The sequence below is a fragment of the Lathamus discolor genome, chromosome 4 (genome assembly GCF_037157495.1).
Source record: "Lathamus discolor isolate bLatDis1 chromosome 4, bLatDis1.hap1, whole genome shotgun sequence".
NCBI classification, from domain to species: domain Eukaryota; kingdom Metazoa; phylum Chordata; class Aves; order Psittaciformes; family Psittacidae; genus Lathamus; species Lathamus discolor.
This window is the reverse complement of record NC_088887.1, coordinates 111,960,200-111,985,846: the sequence shown is the minus strand read 5'-3', so window position 1 is coordinate 111,985,846 and position 25,647 is coordinate 111,960,200. Positions and strand designations below refer to the sequence as shown.

At 39.7% G+C, this 25,647-nt stretch overlaps 1 long non-coding RNA gene across 2 annotated transcripts; it reads left to right on the top strand.

The window, feature by feature from the left end:
• Positions 1–667: 667 nt before the first annotated feature.
• Positions 668–20,013, top strand: LOC136013992 (uncharacterized). 2 transcript variants are annotated; one of them, XR_010612471.1, is made up of 3 exons: positions 668–1,263; positions 3,813–3,952; positions 18,767–20,013. It is a non-coding gene; the product is annotated as an uncharacterized LOC136013992 (long non-coding RNA). The 2 variants fall into 2 exon arrangements; XR_010612472.1 differs by lacking the exon at positions 668–1,263 and adding an exon at positions 2,862–2,935.
• The last annotated feature ends 5,634 nt before the right edge of the window (positions 20,014–25,647 follow it).

Here is a 25,647-nt window from a genome sequence, read left to right as displayed (position 1 = left end):
ACTACTCTCTATTGGCAAGTATGTGACTGGCATATGTCAAGTTTGTTGACTTTACAGAGAGGGACTCTGTGGTGGGCTTGACCATGGTTGTCTGACAGACCCTCACCCAGCTGCTCTATCACTCCTCAACAGGACAGAAAGAGAAAATAGATGAAAAAATCTTATGAATCAAAATAAAGACCGATTACTGACATAGGCCAAACAAGCAGAATTTGGGGAAATTAATTTAATTTCTTGTCAACTACTGAAAGGTCCCAAGTCCTGCAGCAAACCTGCGCCAGTGTGGGCTCCTCTCTCCATGGGGCCACAGGTCCTTCCAGAAGCCTACTCCAGCGTGGGCTTCCCGTGTGGTCACAGCCTCCTTCAGACATCCCCCTGCTCCCATATGGGGTCCTCCACGTGCTGCAGGTGAATATGCTTCACTGCAGACCTCCATGGGGTAATTTAAAAATCTTTCCACCATTTTTTCAAAAAAAAACCTACAACTGAATTTTTATGATCTTAAGATACTGCATAGTACTGCATATAAAATCATTAGAACTGCAACTGCTGTTTTTAAATAAATGTTACTTTTCTTTCCCTCCTTCTCTTAAGGCCACACTGATGAGCTTCTCCTGTACCATGGATCAACAATTCAGAAAGTATGAACAGTTGAATACGGTGCTTGAAAAATTTGCTGCACTGAAATCCTCAGACCTAACTTTCGTTTGACATTGCCTAGATTTTCTGGAAAGCGCTGTAGCTCCACATCTACTTCAAGCCTCCTTGTGTAGAGAGGACCATAGGGATGTTTTCTCCTGAAAGCTAGATACGTTATGCCTGCTAGAAGAGACACTATGGTATTTATTGCAGCAGGTCTGGGACATGCTGTATGGGTTCAAAGGGAACCCAGACTCCCCCAGTCTAGAGTTTCTGTTCTCAAGTTTTACAGTGATGTGCAGTGATGTCACACAGTATCTTTTAGGTGTTATCCCTATACACACAAATTTGGATATGGGGAATGGTAGAGCCATGGAAGCATGATGTTTTGTTATATGGTCCTGCTTCCCAGCCTGAGAGGAAGGCTGCACTGATGCCATTGTCCTACTTTCAGCAATGAGCTAGTTCCATTATCAAAACAATACACTGCCACATCACCATGTATTTCTTCTCCCGTGAGTATTTTGATCTAAGAGCATGGGAGAATGAAGAAATGTAAGTCTCTCACTAAGTCTTCTCCCATATTGCTGGGCACATGAAACAGGAGACCTCCACAACTAGCAGGTGAGTTCTTGTTTCTTTTCTTTGTAAACTACAGATATCAATAAAAAAATGTTTGGGGGTATTTTTTTTTTCACTTTGTAAGTTATACTTTAAAATTATTCATGTCCCAGTGCGCTGGCAATGTCTTTGAATGGGCTGCTCACTACCAAAACGTTTTGCAGAATATTTATTTACACTAGAGGTAAAATTCTAAACTTTAAAAGCTTTACAAACTTCAATTTGGTCTTTGCTGGTTTTCTGTGTGGTAGGTGTGGTAGGAGGGGAGCAAGAATGGAGAACAGATGCTTTTATAGACAAGTCCTGAATTAATGTATTCTGCATGATAAACTGAATATGCAAAGGACTGAGCTGGAAATCCATTTGGTTCTTTTATTCCTTTTCTTTCTCTATATATGACTTGTATTATTTGTGAGTGAATCTGTGGAAAACAGGAATTTGGTATGCCTGCTTTCTTCAGGAGGAATAAAACATTCCCAGCACAAGGAAACAAAATTGAAGTCTCACTAAGCATAAGAAAAATGCATAAGACAGTGATTGTGTACCATCTTGTTCCATGATAATGCATGGAACAAGAACAATACAAAAGAACTTGCAGAATTCTACCTACAAAATCTGTTCACAAAATCTGAAATACAAAGTCATTTAGGCTATTCCTGACATAAAAAAAAAGAAAAACTTTATACTGCAGAACAGACAGTATTTGGACAGCTGAAATGTAAAGTTGGTATGTACAGAAAAACCCATAAAATTACTTTTCCTTCAACAGTTGAATCAGAAGTCTGTTAGTTTTATCACCTAAGCAAAAGAAGCTGCATATCATTACAGATAGATTACTGGAACCTCTACTTAATGCATCACAGTGATGGAAAAAAACAAATGATATGTCAGGCTACATAAAAAATCAGTGGGGAAGAATACAGCAAAAATAGTGCAATTATGTTGTTAGTTCTACAATATCAGCCACCATTTTTTGAGAAAAATTGCACAGAATTATTGAAGGCTGGAGAGAAGGGCATAATTATTAAGAACACAGAAGAACACAGATTGAAAATAGTGGAATTGTTTCCTTTAGAAAGGAGGTGAATAAAAGGAGATGAGAAGTAACTATACTAAATAAAGAAATGTGGTAGGAAAGGTAAATGGGGAACTTCTGTTTCCTCTCTCTTGCAATGCAAGAACAAGAAGATATGCTAACAAAACTGAAAGCTGCCAAAATGAAAACTGATAAAATCCATTTCCCACAACAGATAATTAGGCTGTGGAGCAAATATTTTGATAGAGGTGCAACTGGGGTCAAGGATTCTGCAAGGCTGAATGGAATTTGAACGGTTATATGAATTAATGCCAGCAGGAATATCAGAAAGAATATAAAGCCTCGGTTTTCAGGGGTAACCCCGGTTTGTAACTTCTAGCAACAGGTAGAAGGCTCTCAGTATCAGGCTTAATTTTTCATATGAACTGTATTTCTCACCTCTATTAGTAAGATTCCCACAGTACGGTCAGTAGAATTTCTCACATAAGCCTATTTTGCAGTGTTGCTTGGATTGCATTTTAGGTCTGTTCACAGTAACATGACAGCATTGCAGATGGTGTAAAAGCCCATCTCCAAAAAAACAATCCAGTCATCACTTCCATTTCCAAAATCAAGAGATGAGTCATTCCCCTCCTACAGGTAAATGTATCTGTATGAACATCAAGCTCTACAAACTTCTATGTATATCCTCAAAGTGAAAAAAGCCCCAACAACCAAAGAGCAGAGTCCTTCTCTGTATTGATAAAACTCAGGTTTCAGCCCACTCTTAACCACTCTCCAGTTTAGCAAGTGCCCTGACAAGTAGATGTATCTGAGTACCAAAAGGGGTAGAAATTTCCCCTGTGTTTTTAAAAGCAAAATCTGCACTGTTGTCCAAAAGAGTTGGGGCTGTTCAGCCTAGAGAAGAGAAGGCTGAGTGCAGACCTCATAGCAGCTTTCTAATATCTGAAGGGGGTTTATAAGGATCCCGGAAAGGGACTCTTCATTAGGGACTGCAGTGATAGGAAAAGGGTAACTGGTCCAAACTTAAACAAGAGAAGTTTAGATGGGATATAAGGGAGAAGTTCTTTACTGCAAGGGTGGTGAGGCACTGGAATGGGTTCCCCAAGGAATGCTCCATCCCTGGTAGTGTGCAAGTCTGGGTTGGACAGAGCCTTGGGTGGGATGGTTTAGTGTGAGTTGTCCCTGCCCATGGCAGGGGGGTTGAAACTAGATGATGTTAAGGTCATTTCCAACCCTAACTATTCTATGGTTCTATGATTAATAGTTAGACTTAGTAGGCAAATATGTCTGTGCTGTAAAACTCTACAGAATCATTTATCAGCCAATGAGGAAGGAAAGTGTCTACTAATTTTTACTAATTCTTTTAAAATGAACTATTTTAACATTATTATTACATCTCTCAAAGATTTCAGTTATTTTTAGGGCTCCGCCATAAAGACTTTATTAATTTTCTATATGTGAAGATAAGGTTTCTGCCATAGTGGTGCAGACACTGACAGAGAATGTTTTTTAGATAAACAGGTTTACTGAGATCTCTACATCGGATAAAACTCACAAAGGAAATTAAATCTCTCACATGGAATGATCAGCTGCTGTCTGGTTGGTGATGTGGGTCTGCAGGAGTCATTGCAGCAGCATCTTCAGCTAGATCAGGTGAGACACTCCAAACCCTAGTTATGGGGATTTTTTATATTCAGGTGTGCTATGGTCCTGCATGTTCACACCCACAAGCAAGATCCATTGCTACTGATTTTCTTCAATCATGTAAAAACTTTTCCTATCTCAAGTGTGTACAAAGGACTTTCCTATGTGACCATTCCAGATGTGACCATCTGCAGAAACAGTTTCTACTGACCATTTATGTACAGTTTGGTCAATTTTGATGCAGGAACAACCTCAGAGCATCTCTGGAAAGGCCTGAGTCGCTACCTGGGGTGTTACTCAGCATGCTGAGGTGAAGCAGCTGTGTCTCTCAGTTGGTCTACGCACAGCAGCAGCTGCCCAGGGGGAATCTGCAGATCTGTTCAAAATCCCCCCTGGAGAGCAGCTGTCAAAATTGCTCAAATGCTTCATAGCAAAGCCAGTAGGAGTTCAGCTTAGCACTTTGTTGCACATCAGCTCATTGAACCAAGCCAGTCCCATGCCTCATATATGCAGAGACTGGCTGGCGAGTTCCTGCAACCTCCAGGGAATGAGTGACTGGGAAACGCACGCAAGCAAATCCATGCTATCACAGTTATAACTACAGGGCAAACTCCAATCACATTTTTATATCAGACTAACAAGTTAAATCTCTTAACTTTTGCCACAGTGGATGTATTTGGTAATCAGAACTTCAAAGGAAGAACTGAGATCAATACTTGAGTCTTCTGTCAGATGCAATGTACTAAATTACTGATGCAAAGGAAAATCAAATAAATACATCACAATTTTCATGACAATCTAAGGTGCTGTTTATTTCCCTGCATAGTAAATCACTGCTTCTTTTCTCTCTGCTTTTATTTGCCTTGTTTCTTTTGTTCTATAGCTCATGCATAATTTCACACCTGTGTAATTTCTGAAGAACTAGGATTTTGCTTATCAAATTAAACAATAAAGACAGACCACTCCAAGAAACACACAGACAGCCACTTCACAGGCTGAGCTAAAGGGGTCTGGGCTGTTTCTGTCAGCAGAGTTTTCCTTTTTTCAACCTGCTGAGAAGCCTCATACTCTTAATAATAAAGTTAAAAGACTCACAAAGCTAAAATCAAGTGTATAAAACCCCCAAAGAGATAAGAGGAAAAGTACAAAGAATTTAATTTGTTAGAGAAGCACAAACTGTGAACAGATCATGTGATGAATACCAGGCAGTTTGAACCAAAGGGCTCTTCTAAGAAGTCCTTCAAGGGTATGTGTAATGCCTGTTTTCACGAGTCAAGTCTGCGCACTGTATGGAGTTGGTGCCCAGGCAGACACAGCATGGGCTACATGCAGACCTTCCTGATCAGATCCTACCAAGATGCCCAGTGGTAGTCCTTTGGGAAAGCAGCCAATATACAGACATGGAAGACAAGCTTTCCCTGTGTCTCATGACACTGGCAAGCAAGTCCTGGTGCACATCCAGTGATGTTGATAGACGATGATAGATGGTTAGGAGATGCAAAGGAGAAGGATCATTCACTCACAGAGAATGAACAAGGGAGCCCTGCAATCTCTCCAGAGATTTGATATTACATAAAGAGTCAGACATGTGCTGTTACCTTCCCTATATCAGAAGTAGGGATTATGTTGCTAAAACAGGCATTGTCCCAGACTGAATAGAGGGTGCATTTGTCCACCTCAGCTCTGGAAAATTATATTTTGGGGAGGTACTTGGGAAAAGGGGTCTGAAGCAGGAAAGTGATACTAGGAAGCAGGGAAGAAAGGATGCTACAAAAAGCAGATGCGTTCCCAGAGATCAGCTTACCTGGCATTTGCCTAACAGCTTGCTCATATTACGCGTTGTGTGCAAGACCATGCTCTTCAGTTTCCAGCTGAATATATTTGATGCTGTGCTGTTTCTTCAAGGGCTCATGCCACCTCCAGGAACTGAGTTTACTCCCCCAGATTCAGGGCTATTGCTAAAAGGTGTTAAATATCTAAGCATCTTTGGACAGAAAAGCATAGCCTTTCAGACACTCTCCTGTCTATCAATCTTGTAAAGCCGTCTAGACTGTCCCGGGAGAGGGGGTGGAAGTGTAAATCAGATATATGTATAAATCTAGAAGTGTAAATCAGATTCTATAAGCATGCTATGCAGTGTGACGTAGGGAAAAAAATCATACAACTTTACCAAGACAAAACCCCAACAGCCCTCTTGGAGCTGTAGTAAGAAATTATTCTTTCTTTCTTTGGAACTCAATAAATGGCTGAAATCTTCTAGGATCTGTGTTCAACAGTTCTGTGGCTTTGACACAGTGCAGCTTATACCATACTGAAGTAGCAGCACAGCTCATCACACAAGGATAGGTCACGCTATTGCAAAATAATTTATGGGAGGAGAAGCACTGGCTGGTACCACAGGGGTAATAATGTTTATTACCTGTGAGCCCATGGTGGTGGCAAATGTGCACTGCAATAGCTGTATCTCACCAACACAGGAGTCACCCGCACTGCTGATACAGTCATGGTCATTTTAGGAATTACAGCAAAGTAATATTGGAGAAAGTCATAAAACGTGTTCATGTAACAGTACCTGGTGCATGGTTTTAATATTCCATTATTTATTGTTTTATTTATTTGCAATAAAAAGCCTGAAACATCATTTCCCTACCAAGGTTCAGCTGTGCCTGGCTTTACTGTGGTTCTGCAAGGGAGGACAATTAAACTTTGCAGTTTCACACTTGACTGATCCGAGTGCTGTTCCCTGTGTTGAAACCACAGACTGACTTTATTTTGGACTTTTTTTTCAAAGATCCAGTGTCAGCTTGCAGTTCAGACAGTGCAGCAATTAGGCAGATGGACTACAGCTTTGGGATTATTGCGGTTAAGTTGGTGTTTTTCTAGAAAAATGCAGTTGAACCTGCAGAGCTCCATGCCAATGGCTTTAAACCAAGCCTAGTTTGCTGTAAGGGGTTTTCTACTGAGAAAAGAAATATGATCCTGATGAAAAAATTATTAGATAAGGGTTTTTTTTACAGTTATGAAGGTCAGACTAAGTGCTATGTATTCCCCTGGGGCAAGAATCAATGAGGATGTAAAAGCATGTGCTGTTTTGAGCCTGCGTTCACATCTCCTGCTGCTGCAGCCACCCACCAGGAAGGGCTGCTTCTCAGCCTCCTGGCAAAGAGCAGGCAGTAAACAGGCAGGGTAAGGAATTACAAAGAGCCCAGATATGGTTCCAGAGCAGACAACTTCCCTGCTGGTCTAATGGCAATGCCAGAGGGACAAATGAGTCTGTTCCTAAGGCATCAAAATCTGTGACGCTTCCTGCTACACGTTAGAAAGTGAATTTGTGTCCTGGACCTTATTTTGCTTAAGATATTTTCCCGTTATGCAATTCAGCTCTTCGGACAAGATTTCATGAAGTACTACATCAAACTCCAGATCACATGAAAGGCCTTTAAATTAATAGCTTGTTTGGCACCTCCTGACTTGCAATACTATTTTGAAAGCAACCAGTTGTGATGGAATTCTGTTTTCCTTTTTTTTCTCTTCACATAGCGATGTGGTTTGCTACTCATTGCTCAATTATCTGCTGGGTTTTGTGTTATACGGCACTTAGAATCTTCACTGGCAGAAGCCATATCTATTTGGATCTCATTCTCTAGTTCTTTTTCACTTCATCCAAGTACTTCCCCTGTATCTCTTTCTTTCAGACTCTGAGTATGCCAAGAAATTAACCTTTATGTTTTACCACTGTGAAAACAAGTTATATATGGCAAACTTTCTTTGTAGAAGAAATGGCCACCAAATGTGTCAAACTAAAATATGGCACTCGTAAGCCATTAAAAAAAGATATCAAGGGTGTTCTTGGTCTGATCGTTCAGTAAATAATCAAGAAGTCAACATCTAAATAATAATAAAAGTAACATATATATCTGGTGGAAGTTGCCTCAGAGAAATCTGAAGAAAATTCAGCTCAACCCAATCAGGACCATGCAGAGAAAAGAATTAAAAAAAAAAAAAAAAGAGCTAAATTATGAACTGTGTTTTTCTGTGTGAAACGGCAAGTGAAGATGCATTCAAAAAGAATGATTCTACACAAAAGATAGGAGCACATTTCCTTCCACTAGGAGGGCAGCCTTCCATGTCTTTATTTCATCCTCCCCATTACTTTTTCTCAGGCTGATGTGACAATGGGCTAGCCTCAACACGGAACAGGCTTTTCCTCACTGATGGCACTTCTCCCTGTCACCTGTTGCTTTCCTAAATCCTGTAGCAGATGCTATTAAAATAGCTCTGAACAGTTCTGTATACTTTAACCTTGGTTAACTGGATCCCTCTTTCTTCTTTTTTCCACAAATGTTTTGTTTTCTTAGCCTTTACATAAATATTTACTTCTTATTCCATTTCTCCACCACATTTTTCCTTCAAAGAACATTTTCTTCTAGGTCTATTTCTCCATTTACACCATACCATCTACTGAGGTGTGTGGAGAGGGTGGAGGCATTCACAAGCATACCTGAAGTGCAATCAATGAGTCATTTCACTCCTCTATTAATTTACGAGTGAGATTCCACATTTTTCAAAATTGAGTATGTTGGAGCCTAATTAAGGAATTAAGTTCCTAACTGTATGAAGTGACATTGAAAATTGCAGCACACAAAATAAAGGAATGCATTTTCATGGCATTAATTATTTACATAAGGAAAGAGCAAGCAGCCCGCTATGATTAAGGCAGAGAAGCTCTCACTGGGCAGTGAGATGGGTAGTGAAATCCACCACTGTATTTCACAGTGACCTCTGAGTAGTAGCTCCTTGAATCCTCTTTAATCAAACAAATGCTGTAGCATTAACCATTTATTAGAGAGGAGGAAAGCGGAGCAAAAACCTGTTTTCAGGAAGAAAAGATCTGTTTTTTTCTCGGTGATTATTTTCAGTGACTGTTTTTGCACCCAGAAGGAGCAGCGCAGCACAGTGCTGCCTGGGAGAAAGCAAGCAAGCCACCACATTGCCTCTGCTTCTCCTGCATTACTCACCTGTCCTTCTGGTATGTGTTGCAATGTCCTCAAGGTCCTTCTAAAGCCCCGACAGGTCTCAGGGGCCTGTGGGACTTGTGACTCTGCTGGGTGCTCTGGGCAGGTACATACGAGCAGCTTTTCTGAGTCAGCCTGAAGGTCTGTGTGGAAAGTACTCTGCCCAGAGACATGCCATGTACCCAGCTGTGGTGGGTTGACCTTGGCCAGACACCAGATCGCCACCAAAGCTGCTCTGTCACTGCCCTCCTCAGCTGGACAGGAGAAAGAAATAACTCATAGGTCAAGATAAAGACAGCTTAATTAAACAAAATCAAAGGTTGTGCTTCAAAGCAAAGGAAAACACAAGATTTATTCTCTACTTCCACTCAGCAGGCAATGTCCAGCCACTTCCTGGGAAGCATGGCTTCAGTACACACAGTGCTTTCTCTGGAAGGAAACATTGTGATAGCAAATGCTCCTCTCCTTAGCTGTCATAGAGTGTGGAATAACCCTTTGGTCAGTTTGGGTCAGCTGTCCTGGCTGTGTCACCTCCCAAGATCTCACCCACCCCTAGCCTGCTGGTGTTGAGGAATGTTGGAGGGACAGCCTTGATGCTGTGCAAGCACTGCTCAGCTGTAGCCAAAGCACTGGTGTGGTACCAACACCTTTCTAGCTACCAGTACAAAGCACAGTGCTATGAGGGCTTCTATGGGGAAAACAAATTAACTCCATCTCAGCCAGACCCAGTACAACAACAGAATAATGTTTGAGAGAAAGATCAGGGTTTTATGCAAGCACATGCCTATACTGATTTACTTCTGTAATACATGATCTTCCGTATAATGGCAGAGGCATCAAAATGCAAAGGGAAGATGAAGCAGTAACCAGTTTCACCACCCTTCATGTAGCATTTAGCAATGCACTGGAAACGACAGCAGCTGTGTCAATTAAAACTCTCTTGATGGAAGTACAAAACTTATTTTTTAAATGAATTGGGTGTTACCACTACTATCCCAGTTTGAGCATCATAAATTCTCTCTTTTGGGGCTGCTCCACACCTCAAAAAACCTGTAAAGAGGCCTAAACCAGACAAATAAAGAATAAACAGGTAACTCCAGCTGATGTTTCTTCCTGATGAAAAAGCTAGCACTAGTCACAGCCTGCCACTGCCACAGAGGGATGAGAGCAGGAGTGGGCACTGCCACAGCCTGCTACCTAGCCCCTCTCTAGGGCAAAGCTATAACCACTTTGTTGGTTTTGACATTCCACAGGGCATTTATCTTTGTCGACACTGATCACTCACTTTCTCATACTACTGACCACCTTCCCCTTCCCCATGCTCCACAGAGCAGCCTGCCTTTGCCATGTAAATGTATAGCAATACATAATGAAGCTTCTCATCAGCAGGTGAACACCATGTGTGGCTGTTATCAAAGGCTGCAGTTGGTGAATAGCTGGTCATTTTAAGACTCGAACAGGCATTTTCTCTTGCAGGCTTTGCTCTGCAAGGAAATTGCAATGTTCTCAGGGATGAGGATATTGATCAGTGTCACCAGGGTCTCTGCCATATTTACACTTAGAGCATGGTGGCTCCTGGGTCTGACAAAAACACCCTTACAAAGTCGCCATCAGGAATGTCCTAGTTAAATAAGCAGCATGGGAAAATCTCAAGTGGATTTTTCTAATGATTTGCAGACAATGAATTTATCAATGAGCCAGTTAAGCTTCTATAAATTATGCTAAAGCTAAATAGGCCATCCTTCCTTGACTATTATATATTTGCCTCAAGAAACTGTAGTTAAGACGATATTGATTTAACACACACTTCTAGTGTCACAGATCAGTTACGCCACTGACATTTACACAAGCTCCTTTTGAACTGAAGCATTCAGCAAATACTCAGCCAAGTGTCACAGATGATCTATATTACACTTCCTGCAGGTAGTGATCTGCTACATACAATTAAAATTGATTAGGTCTTGATTTTCCAGAGTATCTGAGAAATTCATAGCTTTTTCTGAGATAGTAGAGAATTTTCCTGATTACAATATAAAATAAATCTGAGACTAAAGTGAAGAATAATCCTTCCTTTTTATGCCAATAATCTTCTATCTACTGGCAGAAAAAAATTGTCTTCCTTCCTTGAATGCCAGCAAAGACACGAAGAGATAATTATTTTATCTTTCTAAACTATAGTCTCCAATACTCAACCTTATTTTAAACCCTCACTTATCCTGGAATTCAAGGTTATTATTACTGCTATTGATGGGTTTTCAACAGCATATTTGTATAATGGGCTGCAATATTATCCTTTCGTGATTTAAACAGAATCTCAGCACCAACAAGTAATAAATTTCTGAACAGTTTTCTAAAGGTAACAGCAGCATCTCTCTTCCTTTGCCCTTAGGAAGACATACCTAGCTTAATTTATACTCCATCTCCTTCCATCTTCCATTTGTTTCAAGACCTATTTCAGATGGATTTGTGCCCATTTCAGTTTGAGCTCAGATTCATTTCTAGAAGCTAGCTTTGAACTATGAACTCTAGCTTGAGTTCATAGAATCATAGTATGATTTGGGTTGGAAGGGACCTTGAAGATCATCCAGTTCCAACCACCCTGCCCTGGGCAAGGACACCTTCCACTAGATCAGGCTGCTCAAAGCCCCTTCCAGCCTGGCCTTGAACACTACTAGAGATGGGGCAGCCACAGCTTCTCTGGGCAACCTGTTCCAGTATCTCACCACCCTCACAGTAAAGATCTTCTCGATATTTAACTTAAATCTCCCCTCTGTCAGTTTAAAGCCATTCCCCCTTGCCCTGTCACTACATGCACTTGTAAAAAATCCGTCTGGATTTCTTGTAGGCCCCTTTAGGTACCGGAAAGGTGCTCTAAGGTCTCCCTGAAGCCTTCTCTTCTCCAGGCTGAACAAGCCCAGCTCTCTCAGCCTGTCTCCATAGGAAAGCTGCTCCAGCCCTCTGAGCATCTTCGTGGCCTCCTCTGGACTTGTTCCAACAGGCCTATGTTCTTCTTATGTTGAGGATCCCAGAGCTGGATGCAGAACTGGAGGTGAGGTCACAAGAGCAGACTAGAAGGGGAGAATCACCTCCCTCCACTTGCTGGCTGTGCAGTTTTTGATGCAACCCAGCATACGGTTGGTTTCTGGGCTGCAAGCGCACACTGCTGTCATGTTGAGCTTCTCGTCAGTCAATATTCCCAAATCCTTCTCCTCAGGACTGCTCTCGATCTGTTTTCTGCCCAGCCTGTGTTTGTGCTTGGTATTGCCCCAACTCATGTGTGGCTCCCTGCACTTGGCCCTTTTGAACTTCATGACGTTTGCACCGGCCCACATCTTGAGCCTACCAGGGTCCTTCTGGAAGTCAATCCTTCCTTCTAGCATGTCACCCATGCCTCACAGCTTGGTGTCATGTCAAACATGCTGAGGGTGCACTCAATCCCACTGTCTGTGTCACTGACAAATATGTTAAACAGCACTAGTCCAAGTACTGAGCCCTGAGGATCACCACTCATCACTGGTCTCCACTTAGATATTGAGCCATTGACCACAACTCCTTGAGTGCGACCATCCAGCCAATTTCTTATGCACTAAGTGGTCTATCTGTCACATCCATGCCTCTCTAGAGACAAGGATGTCATGCTTAACAGTGTCAGTGCCTTGCACAAGTCCAAGTAGACTTAGAAACATGATACATGACACATTTAATGCACCATTCTTGGAAGACATCGTTACTCGGCCATATACTGCTTTGTACATAGACACAATAAGCAATACATCAAGCCTTGTACATAATACAGCACACAGACATGCAAATTTAAATTTGTGACATCTACATGTTTGCATTGCATAGCAAAAATTTGCTGTATAAGCTTCTCAGAGACTTCAGCCATCCCTGTGTTTTCTGAAGTCCTTTTAAATGGAGATATTTGGTATTTGTACTGCCTATGACTTCAGTATACTTAAGTTTTATAAATGAAGAACTAAAACTCTTCTATGGGGAACTTACTGTATATGTACTACTTGTAAGAATATCTCATTTGTAAAAAATACTGTTGAAATAATACAGAATAAGAGCAAAATACAGCCCAGTTAGGCAATATGCTTATAAAAACAAAATCTTAACACAACATGTAAAAATACAAGTGGTCATGTCATCCAAAAGAGGACAGTTGCTGTTTTGAACACATAGTCAAAGATTTTAATGGGAAGTCTTGTCTATCACAATAGCCAGGTGCAATATATGAAGTTCCTATGAAACATCCTTTACAAATGCTGACAAGTTTGCAATAAAGGAGGCAAATCACAGTATGGAAGGGGGGATCAGCCTGCAATCTGAAAAGGTATTAATGTGAGAGAAAGATGTGGCACTGACTCCAAGCCGGGTTCTCTCACCTCACATGGTGATGTTTCTATTGTTGGAGAAGAAGCAGTGCTAAATTTCAAAGCTTTTTCCCAAGGCATTGAGCATTTTTGACTGTTGATGTATGTCAGTGAGAGAGCTGGAGAAGCTCTGAATCCATTTGAGGGGAAAATTATTAGAGTCTGGGATATCTAGCACAAGATGTTTTGTTGGTATCCTGATAACAGAGTGCTTAGTAATGTAAATGGAAAATCAACTTCTCTAACACTGCTGTCTTCAGACCTGAAATAACTGGACAAGTCAGAAACTGTAAATGCATCTGGCACTCAGGAAAGAGAGGTGAGAAATGAGCTAAGCACTTTGTCATAACTCATTATCCAGCTTAGCATTTCCCAAAGCAAATACCTGAGAGGAAACAAAAATAAAAGAAAGAAAGAGATATGTAGTATTCTGTCCCAAAACTGGGAAGAAGTATTTATAGGTGTATTGGAACAAATAAATAGTATCAGTAACAACCTGTATGGCCAGTCCTGTAATGACTCTGGTGTGTGACAACAGGTCTACTTACCTGACACATTGCCAGGCTGCTGTCACTACTGAGGGACTATCTAGGGTTTAAGAAACTCAGAGCTGAGCAGACACACACTGCCAATCACAGGGCTTTGTGATAGGGAATTGAAGATTGCCAATAATGTAGCCAAAAGTCTTTTTGGCTGAAGAGCCTTGCACTCACCATATTGCCGCAAGGATGTCTGAATACCACCATTGTCATGCACAGCATAATAGACTCTGACAGCCCCAGACAGACAACTCGGAGGCAGTATTTGTTCTTTCACCATCACCATGGGGCAGGCGGTCTATCTAGATCTGTGCACTGTAAGATTATATTGATTTTCTGAAAGTAATTACAATGAAGCATGTTATAAAAGAAATAACAGCTAGAGCAAGAGACTACTATTAGCAGAAATGAGATAAGAGGAAAAGATGCAAATTATGTAATAGTAATGGACTTAAAGAAATATTTTCAGGGTCAAATGAAATAAAGCAAATCACAGTTCTGTTTTACTTGCTCATACAAGTCCTCAATTCATTATATTACCATGTTCAGTATATTATTAAAACTCATTTTAATATTTCTCTGGACCATATTCAAAGCTTTATTTCATCATTTTTGAATGAACTTTAGTAAAAGTCATCTTGTATGCTGACTAAATGAGAAACTCTGATATCAGTCTGGTTAGCTAGTTTTCCCTTCAAACAATGTGATGGTTTGGGGTTTTTTTTCTTGGAAATCAATGATAACCTCAGCATGACGTAATTCATGCAGTTGCCTGAATACAGTGTAATTTTATGGCATCTAAGAGATTGACGTGACATCAGTGAATATGGTCCAGGATCCACAGAAGTGCTTCAGCCACTGAGGAGCTAGAGGCCAAGCAATGTGAACTAGGCATCTCAAATTCCTGTATTTGGGAAACTGAATCAACACCCCTTGCACAAATATTGATATGTAACTTTCATTCCCGAATGGACAGCCAAGCCCAAAAAGTGTTGGTGGAATGGAGTTAAATCCAGTCAGAGGCCAGTCATAAGTAGTTTCCCCAGTCCTTAGTGCTGGGGCCAGTTCTGTTTAATACCTTTATCAATGATCTGGACGAGGGAATCAAGTGCACTCTTAGTAAGTTTGCAAACAACATGAAGTTGTTTGGAATGTTGATCTGCTTGTGTGTAGGAAGGCTCTGCAGCGGGATCTGAACAGGCTGGATTGATGGATCAATGGGTTGAGACCAATTGCATGGGGTTCAACAAGGCAAAGTGCCAGGTCCTACATTTGGGCCACAACAGCCCCATGCAACACTACAGGCTTGTGGTAGAGTTGGGAAGCTGCCCAGAGGAAAAGGACCGGGGGTGTTGGTCAACAGCCAGATGAACATGACCCATCTTGTGCCCAGGTGGCCAAGAAAGCCAATGGCATCCTGGCTTGTATCAGAAATAGTGTGGCCAGCAGGATTAGGAAGGAGACTGTCTCCTGTACTGGGCACTGGTGAGGCCACACCTCGAATCCTGTGTTCAGTTCTGGGCCTCTCACTTACAAGACATTGAGATGCTGAAGTGTGTCCAGGGAAGAACAATGAAGCTGGTGAAAGATCTGGAGCACAAGCCTCATCAGGAGTGACTGAGGGAACTGGGGTTGTCCAGCCTGGAGAAGAGGAGGCTCAGGGGAAACCTTACTGCTCACTATAACTACCTGAAGGGAGGATGGAATGAGGTGCAGTTGGTCCCCTTTCCCAAGTAACATGATAGAATAAGAGGGAATGGCCTCAAGTTGCACCAGGGGAGATTTAGAGATTAGGGAAAAATTCTTCACCAAAACAGTTGCTGAGCATTGAAGCAGGCTGCCCAGGGAAGTGGTGGAGTTACCATCCCTGGAGGTATTTAAAAGATGTCTAGATGTGGCACTTAGGGACATGGTTTAGTGGTGGACTTGGAGGTACTGGGTTAACGGTTGGACTCAATGATCTTAAGTCTTTTCCAACATAAATGATTGCATGATTCTCACATTTTAAGAAAAGTACTGGAGATGGCTGAAGGTCCTTCACCTGGTGACTCTAGCATCACATAAAACAGGAAAAGGTACAGAGAATCACAACCTGAATCTGTCAAAAGATACACTAGATGGCAACTCAGCCTTTTGCATCTCCTGGCTGTATCCTTAAGCTGCATCACATTCTGTCTCCTTAGTCTAACAGAGCAGCAAGCAATATGAGCACTTCGAAAATTTAATGATGCTATATTCATCACTCAAAGAAATATTATCGCAATCAGACACACTTCAAATGTTTTTATGTATGCTTTTTAAAATATGCATGGTCCGCTGTGAAAGAAACAGGGTAATTAAATAATTATATTTTCCTTAGACTTTACCTTGCTGTCAGTCAAGGAACACACTAATTTCCTGAACACAAATAATCATAATTACATACAGTATTCCAGATTTGATCCCACAAGTACGTTATACAATGACATTGATATTTCCCCGTGCCTATCACAAACATCTCTCTTGTGGTTATATTTGATTTTTTTCATACGACATTAGTAGCTATAATCATACACTTCTCAAACAGTACCCTTCCATTTTTCTTTCTTCTTCTGTCATTTCTAAATTATGAGCTTCCAGTTATTACAGGCATACCTGCAATAAATTCTGGCACACATTACTTATCTTTTCATCCTACTTCTGTTTCATGCAGTCTGAAGACCACTCCATTCTTCCCTTATTTCATTTGGCTCTTGCTGTGTTGATAACTCCCAGTTCTGAGCCACTAGCAGACACCATTTCTTCACCTCTGCACTAAGGTCTATATTGAAAACATGGAATCAAGATGGTCCTCAACTTCAGTTTCTGTTCCACTTTGTCTGTGCATCTCACACATGCTTACATCTTAGGAAGCTAGTAAAGCAGAATTGAAGTATGTGATATGTTCATATGCAGAGTAGGGAAAATAACTGGGCTGTGTAGACCTACAGAACTAGCTCCTTTATTTAGTACTATTATCTAATTTTCTCTGCACTGAAAGGAGATATATTGCATGTTAGAAAACTTACTTTTTGCTTAAAGCTGTCACTGACAACATTGCAGACTTAATCCTGCAGTGCCTATGCTCCAGGTACTCAGGTAGAGTCAACATGCAAGGGACTGTTTTCTCCATCAAAATGAGGAAAGACCCACAAGTCTTACTTGTAACACCAATTTTGGCCCATTGCTGGGTCTTCATTTATTTCCTTAGTCCCCATGTTCTTTTTTTTCCCTAGGAATGGGGAAAGTTCTGTGAAAGATAAAACTTGTTTGTGCTGAGACATTTCAGTAGAAATCTGCTTTTTTGATTTGTCCCCTGGTGAAGAATCACTAGATAGCCTTTCCTGCTCTGGCCAATATCCTTTTCAGCCTAAAATCCTTACCATGTATGCTTGCTCCTAGAAGACAGCCAACCTCTTTCCCCCCTGAGCAACTCTGATGTCCAGCCTATTTCCAGTGCATTACATTATCTCCTCATGATTCTTACTTCACCCTTTGATTGTCCTGGAGTCTCTTCTTCCATTGTCTCCCATACAAGCCTATAAACCCAGACCTTTCCTGGAAAGATCCATGTATCCCAACACCTCATCTGCAACAATATCCATAGGGAATACTCCACAGAGGAGAGCACAAAAAAGTGTTAAGAGACTTCTGGCTGGTACACTCTCTTGGACTCCAGCAGCAAAGGATCAGTGTTTTCCTCAGCTGACAACAGCATGCAGTTAAACATGTTTAAAATCAGCTGATAAATCTCCCCTCCATCAGCTTTTCTAATTGCTTCTATTTTAGTCTCTGAAATGTTCTGTTGGCACTGAGAACCACAATTTGACTACATACTCTATAAAAAAAGAATGTACTTTCGCATTACTTGTTTTTAATCTGCTGCCTGTAACTTCATTTCATGCCCTTAATTCTGCCATTGTAAAAAACACAGAATAATAATTTCCTATCCCCTTTCACCATGGTATTCAGAGATCATTATCATAGCAATGTAATTTCAAATCTGGCAATTCTTGCCAATTTCTTTTCTAGAAGATATGCAACGGTTTTCATGATTGTTATCCTTCTAAGTACCTTCTTTTATTCCTATTGTATCTTTCTGTGCTTGAATTATCTGAACTGCATATGGGTGTTAAGCTGAAGGCATTCCTACATCCATACAGTCACATAAATAAGCTTTATGGGGCAAAGTGAGATCTCAAAATGTAGCGTTGTCTTAATAGAAGAGTAACTCTCCCAGCTCAAGAGACTCCAAGAATTGTCTTTATCACAATTTCCTGGTTGACACACAGTATTCCCAAATCTATTGTGGACCAGAACCAACTATCAAATTCCAGAATTATTCAAATTTCCATCTAAAAATTCTGGAATAATCTTCTGGAATAATTTTTAAGACAGGAATAGGCAAAATATCAATCTCTTGCTTGGAAAGTGTTCACCAGGCTGAAAGCCAGTCTTGGGAAGGGTAAAAATCCCCCAAATTTTAGGATAGGCTAGACCTTGCTTGGATTTAGCTTTAGCCACTTAAAAGGCGAGGACATTCCGTACTGACATGCCAGAATCAAACTCTCCTACAAACATTCTGAATTAATTGAAATTCCATTCTCTCCCAGTAACACATTCCACAGAAAAATACTGCAACCAATTCTAGTTAATGGGCTTCTGTAAAAAATAGCAGAGCAGAATGAGTCATGTTCTCAGTTGGGGATATAGAAAAGATGAAGAAGGCATGAAAAAATGGGCAACACAAGCAGCATTTGTAAGGCTGACAACGTTACCGCATGCCAGCTGCTTTTGTTCTTGCGTTGGTAGCAATGAGCTAGTATTGAGATTTCATTGTAATGTCATCTGTTTTGTAACTCTGTTCTCCAGGACTGAAATCTGGTTCTGCTCTGCTGTTCTACAGAACCGAGAACTGAACAATCACTGGAAGAAACTGGCCATTATAGCATCATTGAAAGCAGACTTTTTCTTTCCAACAAGCTGTTAAATTTAAGAAGCTCTGCCTCAAAACTCCAAAAGTTGAGTCAAGAACAAAGGCTTTAGTAAGGTTTTCACACAGCAACAGCTATGAAAACCAAAACTTACATATCAAGGGATATACGCACAACGCATATTTAAGCATCTAGCATTTTTTTGTGACATATTTTATTAGTTTATTTTTAACAATACTTTTGGATTTGTGGTATAAGTTGACATTTGAGAGCTAGGAGTGAAAAAAGGCTCTTTTCCACGAAGAACTCCATTGACTTTCTGGACTATTTCACTGAACGGGGTTTTAGTATATTTTAATTCAGTTATCCATAGGCAAGTTGTCCGCAGAAAAAGAAGAAATTTAAACGATTCATCATGACTTTTGACAGACTTTCGCATGATTTATTGATGCAAGTATACTGGAAATAACTGGTTGGACATTAAAGGTCAAATGAACTGTTTTTTCTTTAACAGACAATTTGGAAATGAACAGTATAAATAGAACATAATCATCACCACTTCATTTTATGTCATTCCAATATACTGTCAATTTCCTTTCATATATAAATTCAACTCTTTTGTAATCTTGAACACCTAGAAATCTTGTATAATGAAATATGCTATTTACACTGCGTATGGCTCACAAATAATTACAAATAAAAAGTATACAAAATGATTAAAATGTATTATTACATGAAAAGTAAGGAAGATATAGTAGATGTTCTGATTAACTATAAATGCTTACATATTTGTACATATATTTCTAATCTGAAATTTCTAGATGACATATCCAGTGATTTTGATCAGGAATACTGGTTCTTATGCCTGCACTACTGGAGAGGAAGCAATATTTTCAGACATAATGAGCCACTTATTGAAGAAACAATTATGAAACTGCATAGGGTGAAATGTAGTCCTTTTAGAAAACAAAAATAAAATATTTAACATTGTAAAATATAAGCAATTTAGTTCATGCTGTACAGGTACATCGTATATTAAACCAATACTGTAAGATGGCATTGCAAATAAACCATAACAGAGCTATAACTTTTAAAAAATAAGCAATTCACACTGTATTTGTTTCATAAAATAGCAGATGTACAGTATTATTTACATTGCAAACTGAAGAGATAGTAACCCCATGAAACTGCAGCAAACAAATTGTTCAAAACATTGATCACAGACCTGATTCATAAAATATGTAGGAATGTGTGTAGAATGTGTGGAAAAATAAGTCCATAGATATCTGAAATGCTGCATTAGATACTGGGTGTGTGACTCCCATCTAAAACCGCCCCATGAGGTATGGCCAGAGTCCCACCACCTTTGCTGACATTTGCAGAAGGGCTGCCCAATGTACACTTTGTGTGAGGCCCCTGCACCTTTTAAATTACCTATTCGCAGGTATATCACATGCAGACTGCAGCCTAATGGCCCATGTAACTAAGCTTTAAATCCAAATGCAGGTCAGAGGAAAGTGCTGTCATTTTGCTACTTGTTACACACCAGTGTGCCAGACTATGGTTCTGTTTATAGACTGAGCATTACCCAGCAAATAGAACTCTTGCAGAATCAGACCACAGATGGTTTTGTATAGCAGGGAGTGTAGGATACGTTTTCAATGCTCTCTGAAGACTTCTGGCCTAAACAAGGACTCTTATTCGGTATAATAGGAGTCACAGTGTTTCCCTTTGCAAGGATTATCAAGAGGTAGGAAGCCTGTAAGTGTTCAGAACACTGGGTTTCTGGCATAGCAGTACCAAGGTTTTGACTGCACTTGCAGAAGCCTACTTTATTTGTGAAGGCATAGGACTGCCACTGATCATTCCTGATTCACAAGAGCATTCAAAGTTCCTACCACAAAACCTTGCTGGAAAGTGAACCCTATTTGCCAAGTCCCAGCAGGGTATTTGGATATTGACCATTTCAGCAACAAATCTTTAAACAATGGCTATTAGAAAGGATAGTCATCTCCTGCCCCATGGCACTATTATAGCTACTCAGAATTAAATTTACCTATGGAAATTTAGATACAACTCCTACAAGACAAATGGTAAGTGCTGACCACTGTGACTGTATGGCGCTAGTTCCATACATGACGATGGCAAAGAAGGATTAAGAGAACATTAAATTTGATAAATGAGCTCTACCTCACAATCCCCTCATTTATCTTTATTTTTCCTTTTTCTTCTTTTCTTATGCTCCAGGTAGTTTTCATGTCAAGAGAGAGTAGGTGGTACAAATCAGGTACTCCTGCTAACATCTGAAATTCCAAATGCTGCAACTTCCATGTTTTCCTCAGAATTTGCCAGACTGAAATGCATCACCATGTGTCTGCATCGCTGAGCAATGTGTCAACATATGTTGTGCCTACACACATCAGCTCTTCAGCATGAGTCCAGTGCACTTGTAAAGCTGGTCTGCGTTTACCAGTAAACCAAACATATCCATAGGAAACTCTTCTCACCTGAAATACAGAATTATTCTGTACATGTTCAGTGTGGCTTTTTATCCAGGTTTTCCAGACATTGGGCAGCCCACTTGAAGCTACCGACATGGCTGAAGAAATGTTAAAATATTCCAGACAGACAAACAAAGGTATCATGAAAGGATAAAACAGCTATTCCTTTATGGGAAAGCAAGTCTGCAACATGCTACCAGATGCAGTCTTCACATATGAAAACGCAAATAATGCAAAGACACAGACTTAATTTTTATCTTTTTAAATGAGGAAGAAGAGTGATAAATACAGTCTGAATGGTATCTTCAGCACACAGGAGTGTAATTGAACTGGTACATTTCATGTCATGTTGTTGATCTATCAGTGACTCTCAGTGACAGCTAAATTAGTGAAAGTCTGGACAGACTCGGCAGCTGGAATGTATTTACTAAGTAATCCATTGAAATAAAGCAGGGAACATCTTTTTCTTTGAAGCTGTATTGGTTTCAAGTGAGAGAATGTGAGGGAAGAAATAAGTATTTTATGAGAAACTGTTATATATATCAGCACAGTTTAATGAGAGAAAAAAACCTCAAAACTTAATTGATTCTCTGTTGTATAATTTTTTTTAACCAAATAAACATATTTATCATGTGTAAAATTTCTGAATTTGTCTTCATATTCTGTCTTTTTTTATCACCTCTTCAGCTCTGAAGTAGTTACCCTGGACACAATCAGAAACAAAATGTTCTTCAGTGGAATTTTTCTGAGGAAACATTTTTTCTGAATATTGTGTTAATAATATGACAAAATTTAATTGATGTGAGCTGCCTACCAGAGGACTTCATCAAATAAACTGAGAACTGTTTTGAAGGGAATCTGTAATACTATTATTATTATTTTTAATCCAGATAATTTCTTCATTACAAGCAGACTTCCAGATAAAGTGGGAAGCAAAAATTAGAACAATTTTTGATGAAGGCTGGTGTCAGTGTCTATGCAAAGCTTCATTAAATAAGTCTATTACAATGACTCAAGAAACTTTGAGAAACTGAGTAAGCAATGCAAGATCTTCAGAACTAACTCAGCTGAACCTCAAAGAGGTTTTGTTGTTTTGCTGATTACTAAAACTCATAAGTGATATTTTGGATATATTTATCTTTATGAATCAGGTACTGCACAAAGGTCATGAACTGAAATAGCTCATTACTTTTCCCTTTCAAATGCATTAACGGGGAACCAGAGTATGATGGATCCCAACACACACTAACTAGAAGCATGAGCAAAGATTATTTGTTGAATATAAATGTTACTGTTGGTATTTAGACAACTGTTAGTATTTAGACAAGACAAAACTTCTTTGCTTGGTCTTGTGAAGAACAATAAAACTGGTATTTTGATTATAAACATTTATATGAATACTAGCCTAAAACTAGAGGCATTGAAATAGAAGATGCTGAGTATATTATATATTGCTTTTCTTATAGAGTGTACTTTATGTTTCTAATATGGTGACAAACAAGTAAAATTTTTAAGGACGAACTAAAAGGACCTCATTGTAACAAACACCACTAGAGCAGGTTGCACTATGAAAGCAAGATATCAAGTCACAATGCAGTTCAGGCATACCATTAAAAGATAATTTGGAGTGCTCTTAAGAAGGTGGGTTTATCCATCTGCTATCTGTTAACAGCATGCCTGCATGAGTTTTGTAAAGTTTTTTCTTCTTGTTTGAGGCCTTCATTGGCTTTAAAACAGGCAAACTATTTGACTGCAGTTACACTTTGCAAGAGTCATATCACCAAAATCTACTCAAAAGGAGGCAGAAATGGAGAATTAAGAAGTATCAATAAAAGCTGGACAGAACAAGGACATTAAATAAATTATTTATTTCTTCTGAAGGTGGCCCAGGCTGTTGGCACTGTTTGCTAAAAAGAGGAAGCAGCTTAGCAGGAGGAGATTCAGTAAAGGGCTTCACTGATCTCTCCAGCCTGCAAGCTTTACAAATGGCATCTGCTTTTGAATTTCCTAGCAACACATGGAGAAAGACCCCCTTGCTGTATGGAGGCCTATGTAAACAGTAACTCACAAAACAGTGATTTTAAAACAAGAAGAATAAACTTTAGATTTTTTTTTTTCCAGAAGCTTATAGGGTCACAGCTATCAAGATACACATTCTGTTGTAAGAAGACCAGTACAAATGTTAAAAGCTTTTAAGACTGCATGTAGTTCACTGCACACACAATTTTCCCATGGCCTACACATATGGCACATCAATTTATTACATAGACTCATGTTCCCATAGAGGGATTAATAGTGAATTCTGCTGTGTTATACTGGTGCTGCAGCCTTGCATAACTTGCTCAATGACACAACACAGGCCTGGTTAGTACACATATTATGCACTTCAACAGCTCGCAGTCAGAGACATAAATAACAGAACCAAACTTTACTGTTTTGTTTTCAAGTAAGTAAGTCTTTGGTTAATAATAAGCTCAGTTGGCTTGGGGAAGCAATTATAACTGAAATAGTAGTTTTCAATCAGAGGTACTTACTGCAACTTCCAGACCACTAAGACTGCCAAACAAATCCCCAATTAAAAAAAAAAAAATCAAATGCACCATGTGATAGCTTGTATGGACTTTGTTTCTGTTGGCAGGTGGATTCCTCTGCTGAATAGTTAGGACAAGTAACCAGACTTTACTTTGCAATTACTCCCTTGGTTTCAGTGTAGGAAGACATTGGTTTATATGCTTTGCTGAGCTTTTGTTCATGATAGCTCATGGTAAAACTGTAACGTGCAACATCCCTTCTCAGTAGATTGCAAGCTGATGTTTTAAAATAATGTTCAGATTTACATAGCACTAAAATTAATCTCTTAACCATTATGCTCACAGAAATACCTAGGCACACTACCTTCCCTCTTCAGCAAATTACTAAAATGGAAATTAATTATCCTTGTATCTGCAAGAAATTTTATATTAACTGCTTCAGTTCACAAATATCATAGTGCTCTAAACCCTGATAGAGCTCTAGTATTATTTAATGGCAACCAATATTATTTTAATACTAAGCATTTTTTGTTGATAATACAAGGTTGTAATCTTATTACTTAGTGAAGAATGTTTCCACAATTCTCTCCAGAGAAGACTTACAGGACACATTATAAAAGTATTACAGAATTACACAAACAGCATTTTCACCCAGGGGAGACAGATTGGTCCACTTCCACAGGAGTGCAGGCTTTGAGGTGGGCAGTACTGATATTTTAGGAATAGCAAAGATTTTTGTCCAACTTACGAACAGAGAAGTTTGAAACAAGACACTCAGGAATTCTCAGCATTCATAAAGCTGAAATTAAAACTGCACTGCACTGAACTGCTCCTACCCTTTGTTTGGCTCTCAATAAATGACAGACCACCAATATAGGCTCGTAATTCCTACTAAAAATTGCCACTCCTAAAACTGAGCAGCATGAACTCAGGTGAACATCCATCTCCCTACAATAATACAAGTTTTCCACTCATACCTAATATTTAACCTCACATATGTCTGATCCCATTATTGCAGCTCTTTTGTCACCATCTTAGACAGGAATTAGACCTCAGATTTTACATTGGCAACACTGAAATCAATGGGAAAACTCCAAAGATACAACATTGAGGCATTAAAGATTGATGCTTGTCTACAGTTCTCTGCAGAGGAAATGACGATCTGAATAAACTGCCAGTTAGATCACCAATTTCAGAATTGCAATAGGCTCCTGGAAGAAAGTGTTAAACAAGTATCAGCACTATGAGATTTTCCATTCATGGTTTCATGAATTTCATGGGGTTTCCACTAGATGGGAGGGTCAGGATCACAGTGCCAGACAATCGGAGAATTGTTACCAGTTCTAGGTGAGATACTGCATGCAAAGTTCAATTTGTCCACAAAGGCTTTGGGAAGAGACTGAACTATGACTTGATAGGCTCCGGCTGTGAAGTTCATGACAATAAAACTAGCTTGGTTTGCAAAAGTTTCTCCTAATAATGAATTTATCCCACTGAAACAAATATAAATGACCAGAATATTTTTAGTAACATTCAGTTCCATTTTAAAGTTGGACACGGGCAGTGCAAAGTGGCATAGAGAATAAGGGCATTATGTGTGGCTGTGAAACATGTGCTGGACTCTCTGAGATGGTGGTCTGAAACAGATTAACATTTGTGCGTTGCACCAGTGGATTACACAATCAGACTACACACAGATTCTTCAAATCAAGAAGGATATGAAGTAAATCCTAGTAGTGGAGCCCCATGCTCTAATATAACTGAGTTGTAGTGACTAAAGAGATAAT